We start from the raw sequence: 11,556 nt of genomic DNA on the forward strand, positions 1-11,556 counted from the left end.
GAGTAGAAGTGTAACACTGAACAGTAATAGCCTTATATGAATAAAATATGACTGTAGGATTTTCCACTAACTCCTTCTCTATCCTTATTTTCCTCTAGCCTCTTTATGAATTTAGAAATGGCAGTTTGGGGACAATTATTGAAATATTTATGAAGTGAATTGAAATGTAAAGACATAAAGAAGTTAGGAAGTTCGATCCTATGAAGCAAGTGTCTTCACATTAAACAGTCTGTAGTTTCACAGTAAACTTAGCAGATATATCCCTATCCATCAATTCTCTTTCTTCTTAGAGATATCCTTAGAACCCAAAGACTGAGTTCTAAGTCTCTCCACTACTCAGATCTTTATTTTCTCATTTGCAAAATGGGGATACTAATATTTGTATACTTACCTCTCAGAGTTGTTAAAAAGAAAGTGCTTTGTACATTATGATAGGTAACTATCTATAAATTGGATAGGAGAAAATATAATATATATATATAAAATACTGATATATACATAATACATATAGGGTCATAAATAAATTATTAATTATACTACAACTAGATAATATATTGCCATATATAATATATAGATGTTATTCATTATAAAATATATATATATATATATATATATATATATATATATATATATACATATTAGACATAAAATTGAAATTGAAGGGGCAAAACATATAGTCTATCACCAGGTCTACCCTTAAAGATGCATGAACTGCTTGTGCTCCATAGTCATAAACCTTTGAAAACCAAGGAACTCTATCTTTTGGTGAGACATCATGACTTTTGAATACTTTTATAAGCACATTAAAACAAAACAAAATAAAACAGGAGTAGTTAGGAGATTTCCTCAATTTAATAGTTATTGCAGAATCCATAATGACTACATTTGTCCATTTAATTAGTTAAAGTTCTAGAGAGCTTAAACATTATCCAACAGATACACTTTCCAATTTCATGTTTGCCTCTTCATACATTCAACCCTTCATACATTCAAGCCTATCCTACAGCAGAAACTATTTCCCTCACCACACCATTTCCAAATAATATTTTTCCACTTTTATTAAATGTATTGTTTATTTTACCACTTATCCCCAAGAGATATATTCTCCAATCTTCATGTTGTAACCACCTCAGTGCATCCTAATCAATCTATCACAGTCTTTTAGGGAAAAGGAAAGGAGACCACAAGTGATAAGAAATACTGTACAATAAGAAGGCACTGGATTTAAATCGAACTGTTTATTGGAGGAGAGTGATTTTATCATGTGACAAGAGGCCAGCTTAGTTTTCTCAACCAAAGGTTACTCAAATGAGTAACTCTAATGATGGAATTTACAGCTTTAATTCTGGTCTCTTATCATGATCTTAACCTTATTTCCCATAATATCTCGGTTTGGATATCCCAAAACTCAAAGTTGACAGTAAAATTGAACCACTTATCTCCCGGCCAACTTGATTTCCTTTCCCAACTATCCCACTTCTTTTATATCAACATTGTAGCTCTCCCAAAAGATTTAAAAACCCTGGAATTATCATTTACCCATCCCTCTCCTTCATGTTCTTTGTCCAGGCTGACATGCAGTCCTGATTTTCTTCAAAATATCTTTTTTTAAATTTGTCATTTTTCCTTCATTCTCATTATTATGACTTTGATCTAAACCTTCAACACCTTATATCTGGAATACTGTAACAACCCCCTTACTTATCTCCATTCCTCCCTTCACTCAATCCATCTTACGTATTAATATAAAATAATTTTCTGAAAATTCTATTTGCTAGGTAATTATTAAGTTCTGAGGCCCGATTTGAACTCTAGTCCTCCTGATTCCAGGGCTGGTGCTCTATCCACTGCACCACCTGACTGCCCCCTACTCATCTCCCATTCTTGCAATAAATTCCCCTACCTCCTATCTGAGTTTATTGAAATCCTTCTATCCCTTTAAGAATAAACCCAAGTCTCACTTCCTTTCAGTACTACCTGCCCCTGAAATTTGGACATTCTCTCCTCTTACTTTTCTTATAACATTTAGTGTGCATTTATTTAAATTATGTTTAATGATCTTATAAGAACCAGTAGTGGGCCTTTTTTCTTTCTTTTGATTTTTAGTTATTTCCCTATTTGCTACAGAGTGAGGCAAAAGTTACTATCTAACTGCATGTTCATTTATTTCTCTTGTTAACAGCATTGTAATGTTTTATGAAATATTTTCTTTGCATTTATAAAAATATACAAGCTAGCTTGCCCCAAATATTCCTGTCAATTCCTACAATTAGTTCAATGGAAACTACCATGGAACCTGACTATGTACAACTCCAGAAAAGTCACCTAAATAGATTATACCAATCTCCAACTAATAGTGCACGTAAGTTCAGATATAGGAGTTTAATTTAATTTGAATAAATACTACTAATTCAATCATATCCCAAGTAGAGGAAATTAATGTTTCAGTTCTTGTGTACATGGGCCTCTATGTGCACACATTTGCTTAATTAAAGTTTAAAATGAGTTTATCCTCAGGTTTCTCTTACTTGAATTCATCTTTCAGTGTTATTTTTTTCTTAATTTGCAAAAATTCTCTCTTTACATGTGTTAAGATTGCTCTCTTGGTCACAAAATATCATTAATCCTAAACAAAGAAAGGGAAGTTATTTGCTAGCTTGAAATTTGACAACCTTATTAATCAATCAGTAGATACTATTTTAAAGCTAGAGCTTTCAAAACTCATCATGTGGCACTAATCAGAAAGTAGGCACCAGATCTTTGCCACCCTGGGACAAGAAGATCAAGCTAGATGAAAACATCATTTTATACATTCCTTAGCAGTGAGGATGTCTCAGAATTCCATAGATTTGGAAAAGGGGTGTATGGTAATTCTCCCAAATCCCATCTTATTCTGCTAGCTGGTCCTTTCATTTCATGACACAGTCAATGGAACCTATTAAAAATATAAGTCCCATAATATTTTATATAAAGCCAAAGTGAAAGAGGATGACTCCTGAACTTTACTGTTTTACTTATATGATAGAATAAAAAACAGTTTGGGGAGATTTGAAAAGAAACATAAATATATCCAATCTCAAAATAAGTTCTATATGAAACATGGTAGACTAAGCCAGATCATAGAATCATGGAGAGTTCAAGTTGGAAGGGGCCTGAGAAATCATTTAGAATACATGATTTTTGAGAATAGAGACTTTTGGGGGGTTTTTTAATAGATGGTTTTATATCTAATCTTATTTTTTTGTTCCCCTTTGATTTTGAAAGTTTTATAATGATAAATTTCATAATAAGCTCTTTTAGAATAAAGTTGTTTTGCATATGACTTTGTATCCCTTAATTCCTAGCACAGTCCTGGTACCCAGAAGATGCTTAATGAATGCTTTTTGTTGAATTAATTGATCTAGTTAATTCACCTTACTTGAGAAATGAAAAAAATAATGAAGGCTAGATAAATTAAATGATTTACCAAAGGTCACATATTAAATTTGTGACTGAAAGTAGTCTGGAAGTTAGACTTAGATCAGCATGTTACCCCATGTACTATAAAATGAGCTTCAAATGGATATATGACTAGATAGAAAAGGCTATATCATAAACAAATTAGAGAAAAGGTAAAGAGTTAAGTTTAACACATATGAATAATTGAAAAGTTCTTGACCAAATAAGAGATAGAGAGGATCATAAAAGATAAAGATAAAAACAATTTCTATTATCTAAACTTGAATTTCTTTTGTACAGTCAAAATCTTCAAACTGGGAAAATAATCTTTGAACTGAATTTATCTGGCAAAGAAGTGAAATGCAACATATAAATTCATGCAAATATATAAAAACAAGAGTCATTAAGCAATAAATATATAAATAATAAAGGGACATGAATAAGCAATTTTCAAAAGTTAGCACAATCATATTAAAATGTTCCAAGTTAAATGTATTTTACATAGTTATATATGCATAATCTATATCAGATTACTTATTGTCAAGGGGAAGGGAGAGGAAAGGAAGGGATGGGGAAAATGTGGAATTCAAAATCTTACAAAAAATAAATGTTGAAAACTATCTTTGCATGTAGTTGGAAAAATAAATAAATTTATATTTTAAAAAAAGTTCTAAATTACTTATCATAAATCAATGAAAATTAAATTACCTCTGAGGTTCAATCTTACTCCCATCTAATTCACAATGACAAAAAAAAAAGAAATAAAAAGGCAATTGGTAGAGGAATTGTGGGAAGACAGGTCACTGGTAGAACTGTAAATCTGGTTATCCATTTTGGAAAACAATTTTGAGCTGGAATCCCAAAGTCAATAAATTGTGCATAACTTTGATCCAGTGATATAGCTTCTAGACAATTACCCTAAAGGATCAAAGACAAAGGGGGAAAAAATTGTAAAATCTGTTTCTGGCAGATTGTTGTAGCAAAGAACAAAAAACAAAATAGGTGCCTATTAATTGGGGAATGGGCAAACAAATTTTTATATATGAATGTAATGGAATATTATTGCACCATAAGAAATGATGAAAGGATAAGATCCAGAGAAATCTGAGATGTTTGCATGATCTGACTCAGAGTGAAATAAATGGAATTAAAAGAACAATTTACATAATTATTAAAGAAAATTAATTTTGAAAAATTTGAGAATTCTGATCCATACAATGATTAATCACAATTTCTGAATAATAATGAACCTGTTTTGCACTTCTAGGCAGAGAGGTGATGGTAAGAACAGGTACAGAATAAGACACAAATGTCTTATATGAATTTTTCTTGCATCACTAAACTTAATTATTGCAAAGGAGGGCTTATGGGTAGTAGGTAGTTAACAAGAGTAAATTTTAGAAAAAGAAGATAATAAAGAAAAATTGCAAATGCTACATAAATGTGTGTGTGTGTGTGTATACCAAAGAAAGTAAAAGTTTAAAAGGAGATGGGGTAATATTGGTACTATTTTGGTAAATTTAGCATATGCTTTAAAAACATATTTTGCAGAATAAAATTTTGATCTTTTTCCATTTTTTCTGTTGCCTTTTATATTTTGAAATTATTAAATTTGAAAAGTTTATAATAAATATTATCTCCTTAAAAGGTATCTGAAGAACATCTAACATGAAATTGATCAAAAAATTTTGAAAACAAAACCTGAAATTAAAATGATTTTCAAATAACCATGGGAAGGGACCAACTGCTTTCTAGTTCCACCAAGCAAAAAATAAAACAAACTTAAATTTACTTGATTAGGTTAGGCATATGGAAAAACTTCCTGCCGGGACCATGTCCAATGATTTAAGATGAGAGAGAATAAGCTGTCAATTCCTATCAGCCTCTTATTCTATTATTTAGACTGACTGTGGATGCTTGCCCAAGTAATTGAAAAATTTTATAGTTTTTTAAATCACTTTCATTTATTTGGTAATGACCTCCACTAGGGGCCACAGACATGGATTCTGTTTCCATCCTATGTCTCAAATGACACTTCCTTCTCACAGCTCATCCTGTAGTATTTTAGGCAAAAGATTTAACCTCACTGGACCTTTTACTTCACCTATTTCTATATTTTTCTTACTTCATTTTGTTTTAAAAGCTACAATAATACTTACCTAGCAGTGAGACCAATGATTCTATGAAAAATCCAGATACTTTAATTGATGGCAAAGTCCATAAATAACATGTGGTAAATGATTTCACTTTAAGGCCAGTTCAACTTGGTTAAAATTGCTCTTGGCATATTTTATCTGAAGTATACACAGGAGGGTTCAACTACATCAATATTTTTAGCATAAACAAAATTATCATTTCTAAGTGCTAGAAAATGATCTTTAAATATGAATAATTTGTTTAACACAGTCACTAATATGTGCAGCCAATATTTCACTAATGGATGGGTTAGGCAATGAATTTCTAGCTAGTCTTGTATAATGAAATATGTGAATTCTTTGTAATTATCAACAAATTGGAGTCAATAATTTTACTGTTTCACAAATAGAATCACAGATTCTTCATCTGGAAATAAAATGGAATGAAAGCAGACATTGTACCCCCACTTTCCCTTCCCTCTATAAAGGGAATATGCCCTGACTTAATACACATGAAAGGATCATAGAAAATTTTAGTCTACATTTTTAGTCCAAATTTTTAATTTTTCCTATAAGGAAAATGAGTCTAGAGAAGCTATATGAATTTTCTAAGGTCACACAACTACTTAGAGTCAGTTGCCAGTCAATTCCATTTGATTGGTATTTATTAAATGGAAAGTTTCTGACTAGAGGCAGTATGGTTACAAACACTTGGATCTGGATTCAGAAGATTTGGGTTCAGAGCTTGTCAGCTGTATCCTGTGTGAGTTGAGGTAAGTCAGAGAACCTCTTTGGTTTTCCCTATTTTGGAAATGAGAAGATTAGACAATGTTCTTGAACATCTTGGGATGCTTGTAACAATAGCCCAAGGGGTTCACAATAAAAATTCTTTAAGTAACTTTAAATGGTAAATAATAGCAAGGGATATTATGAGTGGTCTATTAAACTGCCCAAAATATTCACAATGTATTTCTGTTGCTGAAAGAGATTTAGGGAGTCAGCCTCCCCCACCCCAAGGACCACTGGACTAGATTTTTCCTCAAGTTCTTTCCAGCACTAAATCCCATGTAAATTCCCAGACCAGTGTTCTTCACACTCTAATGTGACAGCTCCTCAGCCTTCACAGTGCATTCTATGAATGTCACAGAATTAGGAATTCTATAATAAGTTACAGGCATGTGGTCTTCCAATGTGCAGAAATAGAAGTTCCTTGTCAGAGTAATGAGTTACTAAGATTTCATTCTTGAATTTTTTTTAAATAGGCACCTGCATTCTCATTGTGTCTGATTTGCAAATGTCATTCCTTTGAGGAAGTGCAAGAATAATAATTAAAATCACTTTTATATCCACCCAGTATTAATAATGTAGCATGTTTGACTCACCAAAAGCTACAAATATTTTTTTAAAGAGCATTTACCCTAATGAGTGAAGTTTTAAATAACTGCTATTGGAGATTTCCTTTTATATTTTGGCTAGTTTCAAAGTTTTATTTTTATATTTTTGAGATACAGGTAATGTGATAGAAGCAATTGAATTTCTAGAAATTAATGATTCTGAGAACATGCATGATATGGAAGGAATGCTAGTTTCTGGTTGTATTCTTTGCATTTATATCCCAAATACCTATGAGTTTGGTATTTAGTAGGCACCTAATAAATCTTTGGAGATGGATTGTTTGATTGATATTGGAGTGGGTATAGATCTGGTTTCCAGTCAAAGTTTTGCAATCTCTCAAATAACCTTTCTGAGGTTTAAATTTTCTGGCAAAGATACTGAAGTGATTTGCTAGTTCCTTCTCCAAATCATTTTAGAGATGAGGAAACTGAAGGAAACTGGGTTAAGTGAGTGCCCCAATAGGTAGGAAGTGTCTGAGGTTGAATTTGAACTGAGACCCTGTGTCACTTTTGCTGCTCTTAGAGGCAGAAGACTTGGATATAAATCTTCATTGTACTACTTTTTTTAGCTGGGCGATCTTGGACATGCCATTTCATCTCTCTGGAACTTTGCCCTTTTATAATTGGATTAGACAAGAAGATTTCTATGCCACTCTCATTTCTAAAATCTTTAAAACACTTAACTGCTTGTGTCCAGTTTCTACATATATAGAAACTCAAGAGCATTGAAGTCTCCTTCCATTTCTAATATTCTACATCCAGATTCATGTCCTATTTCTTTTCTCAGATAATAGTATTCTCATCTTTGAATCTCATCTAATTACTTTGAATTAACTTTGTATTTATTTGTCTATATCTATTACGTCATTTCAGTAGAAAGTTTTCTAAAGATAGAAGGAACTTCTTTATAAAATTTTTTTTTGTCTCCTACATAATAACTTAACAAATGAACTTCTGGCCAAGATGGTGGGGAGAAGACAGGCACAGTTCTAAAATCTCCTGATCTTTCCCCATCTATGATATGAAACAAACCTCTTAACAGAAATCCTATCAACAAAACCTAGAAAGAAAAGCCAGGAGAAAGAACATCTACCTCAGGATTTGTCTTCCACATTCCTGGGTTTGTGGGGGCAGAAGGGTGGATCAGCCATCCATCAGCCAGATTAGCAGCTGGGTTGGAGCCCAGGAGCCTGAAGCCCGGAAAAGCTGATCTACCTGATTAGCAGTGGGGTTAAAGATTGGTCGACCTCGGGGCTTTAGGCCAGCTAGGGAACAGAGGCATTGCTAGTGGTGTTAACCATCTGGAACTTGCTGGCAGGGCTGGAAGTAGAGTTCTGGTGCAGGAGAACTGCTGACATTATCCCTGGGCTCCTTGGGTCCAGAGGAACTCCGAGTCCATGCCTACATTTCAGCTGAAGCCACTTCCCAGAGCAAACACAATTGCAGACCTTCTGCCCCAGGGGCAGGTATGTGAGCAGAAAAACCACCTCAGCTGGCAATAGGGAGAGGGTTGACCTTGCCCCAGGGTAGAGCCCACCATTGATAGAAGACAAAAGTATTTAACAGGGGGTGGCTAGGTGGCACAGTGGATAGAGCACCGGCCCTGGAGTCAGGAGTACCTGGGTTCAAATCCGGCCTCAGACATTTAATAATTACCTAGCTGTGTGGGCTTGGGCAAGCCACTTAACCCCATTGCCTTGTAAAAAAACAAGTATTTAACAGCTTCAATCACTCCCTTCAGGCGCAGGTCACAGACACTCCAGAGAAAGCAACCAGCACCCCCTATTGGCCAGCTGGAAAAATTACACACAGTGAGCAACTCCTCTAGCACCCCCTACTGGACAGCTGGGGATATTGCACTCAGTGAGTAAAGCCTCTAGGGATCCCAACACCAAACCTCTGTGAACCAATGCCTCCCCAACTCAAGGTCTTAGCAAAATGAAGAAAGGTCAGCAGAAAGGTGGATCCATAGAAAAATTCTTGGAAGGAAAAGACACTGACTCAGAGAGACCTAGAACCTCTGAGGAGAATATGATCTAGTCTCCAGCACAGAAAGACTTTCTTGAAGAAATCAGGAAGGGGTTTAAAAATCAAATGGGAAAAATTGGGAAAAGAAACCCAATAGAAGATTAACACCTTGCAACAGGAAAACAAATCATTGGAAAATACAATTGGACAAATACAAAATGAGAATAATTCTCTTAGATCCTCAATTGGGCAAATGCAAAAAGAAAATGATTCTCTCAAAACCTCAATTGGTCAAATGGAAAGCTCTTTCAAAAAGAATTGACCAATTGGAAAAGGAGTTGCAAAAGGTAAATGAAGAAAACTCCTCTCTAAAAAAAAGAACAGAGTCTGCGGAAACCAATAACTTCATTAGACAGCAAGAGCCTGTTAAACAAAACAAAAAATAGGAAAAAATAGAAGGAAATGTAAAATACCTCATCAGCAAAACCACTGACCTCGAGAATAGATCAAGAGGGGAAACCTGAGAATTATTGGACTTCCTGAAAACACTGAAGAGGAAAAAAAAGTCTGAACTTAATATTACAGGATCTAGTGATGGAAAATTGCCCTGATATCACGGAACCCAAAGAAAAAATAGTTATTGAAAGAACATATCAATCCCCTCCAGAAAAAGATCCTAAAACGAAAAGACCAAGGAATGTTGTGGCCAAATTCCAGAATTATCAGATAAAAGAGAAAATCCTACAAGCAGCCAGAAAGAAACCATTTAAATACCAAGGAACCACAGTAAGGATTACACAGGACCTGGATGCATCAACATTAAGGGATTGAAGGACCTAGAAAAAGATATTCCAAAGAGCAAGGGAGCTTGTAATACAGCCAAGAATCAACTATCACACAAAGTTGAACCTTCTATTTTCGGGGGGGGAAATGGACATTTAACAAAATGGAAGAATTCCAAAACTTCCTGATGAAAAGGTCAGAGTGAAATACAAAATTTGGACATCAAACAGGAGGTTCAAGAGACACATGAAAAGGTTAAAAAAAGGAGGTCAAGAAAAAAAACTACTATCCAATAAGATGAAATTGTCTATATCACAGCATGGGGAAAAGATTCTCATAGCTCTTGAGAATTGTAACTCTAATAGAGAGAATATACCTAGCCAGAAGCTATGGACACTAATGACTTATCGAGTTTGCTATCCAATGGGATGAAACTGGCTATAAACCTACTTGGGAGAAAGACTCTAATAACTCTTAAGAATTGTAACTCTATTGGATAGAATGTACTTAGCTAGAAGTGATGGATACTCAGAATTTTCTATGACTCAGATAGAATGATTTAAAAACACCTCCTCCTTAAAAAGGGGGACAGTAAGGAGACAGGAGGAGGGAGGGGATTGAATGGGATGCATCTCATTACATTATGAGGTACAAAAAGACCTATGGTAGGGGTGGCTAGGTGGCGAAGTGGATAAAGCACAGGCCTTGGAGTCAGGATTACCTGGGTTGAAATCCCATCTCAGACACTTAATAATTACCTAGCTGTGTGGCCTTGGGCAAGCCACTTAACCCCATTTGCCTTGCAAAAAAACCTAAAAAAAAGACCTATGGTGATAGAGGGGGAAGAAGGGAGGAGATGAAAAACACCTGAATCTTCCTCTCATCATACTTGGCTTAAAGTCAATTTACATATAATTAGTTAAAAAAAATCTAACTTTTCAAGTATTAAAAGGGGAAAAGGGGGGCAGAGACAGGGAGTGGGAGAGAAAAAAAAGGGAACTAACAGAAGGAAGGGAAGGGAAAAGAAAAAAGGGAAAGGGGAAAGAAAGAGGAAGGGGGTAGATATAGGAGGGCAAACACACCAAAGGGGGTGATATTCAGAAACAAAATAATGGGAAATATAGATAAAATGGGGGGAAGGGGGAAAATACAGAGGGAAGATATAATAGAGGGCAATAAAGAGTTAGTAATTATTTGAATTTGAATGTCAATGGGATGGACTCTCCCTTAAAATGTTAGCCAATAGCAGACTGGATTAAAAATCAAAATCCTAAAATATGCTGCTTACAAGAAACTCATTTGAAGCAGAGATACATATAGGGAAAAGGGAAAAGGTTGGAGCAAAATATATTTTGCTTCAGCTGAAATGAAAAAAGCAGGCTTAGCAATACTTATCTCAAAGCAGCTGCTAAAATAAATAGCATTAAAAGAGATAAGGAAGGAAACTATGTCCTCCTAAAAGGTACCATAGACAATAAAGTGATTTCAATACTGAATATATATGCACCCAATGGGATAGCATCCAAATTCTTATAGGAGAAGCTGAAAGATCTAGAGGAAGACAAAGACAGCAAAATTCTACTAGTGGGAGACCTCAAACTTCCACTCTCAAATTTAGATGAATCAAGTCATAAAATAAACAAGAAGGAAGTTAAGCACGTAAATAGATAGTTAGAAAACCTAGATATGAAAGACTTATGGAGGAAATTGAATGGAGATAGAAAGGAATATACCTTTTTTTCTGCAGTAGAAGGCATTTATACAAAAATTGACCATGTACTAGGGCATAAAAACCTAATAACTGCAGAAAAGCAGAAATAGTAAATACATCTTTCTCA

Source organism: Macrotis lagotis, chromosome 4, assembly GCF_037893015.1.
Source record: "Macrotis lagotis isolate mMagLag1 chromosome 4, bilby.v1.9.chrom.fasta, whole genome shotgun sequence".
NCBI lineage: Eukaryota > Metazoa > Chordata > Mammalia > Peramelemorphia > Peramelidae > Macrotis > Macrotis lagotis.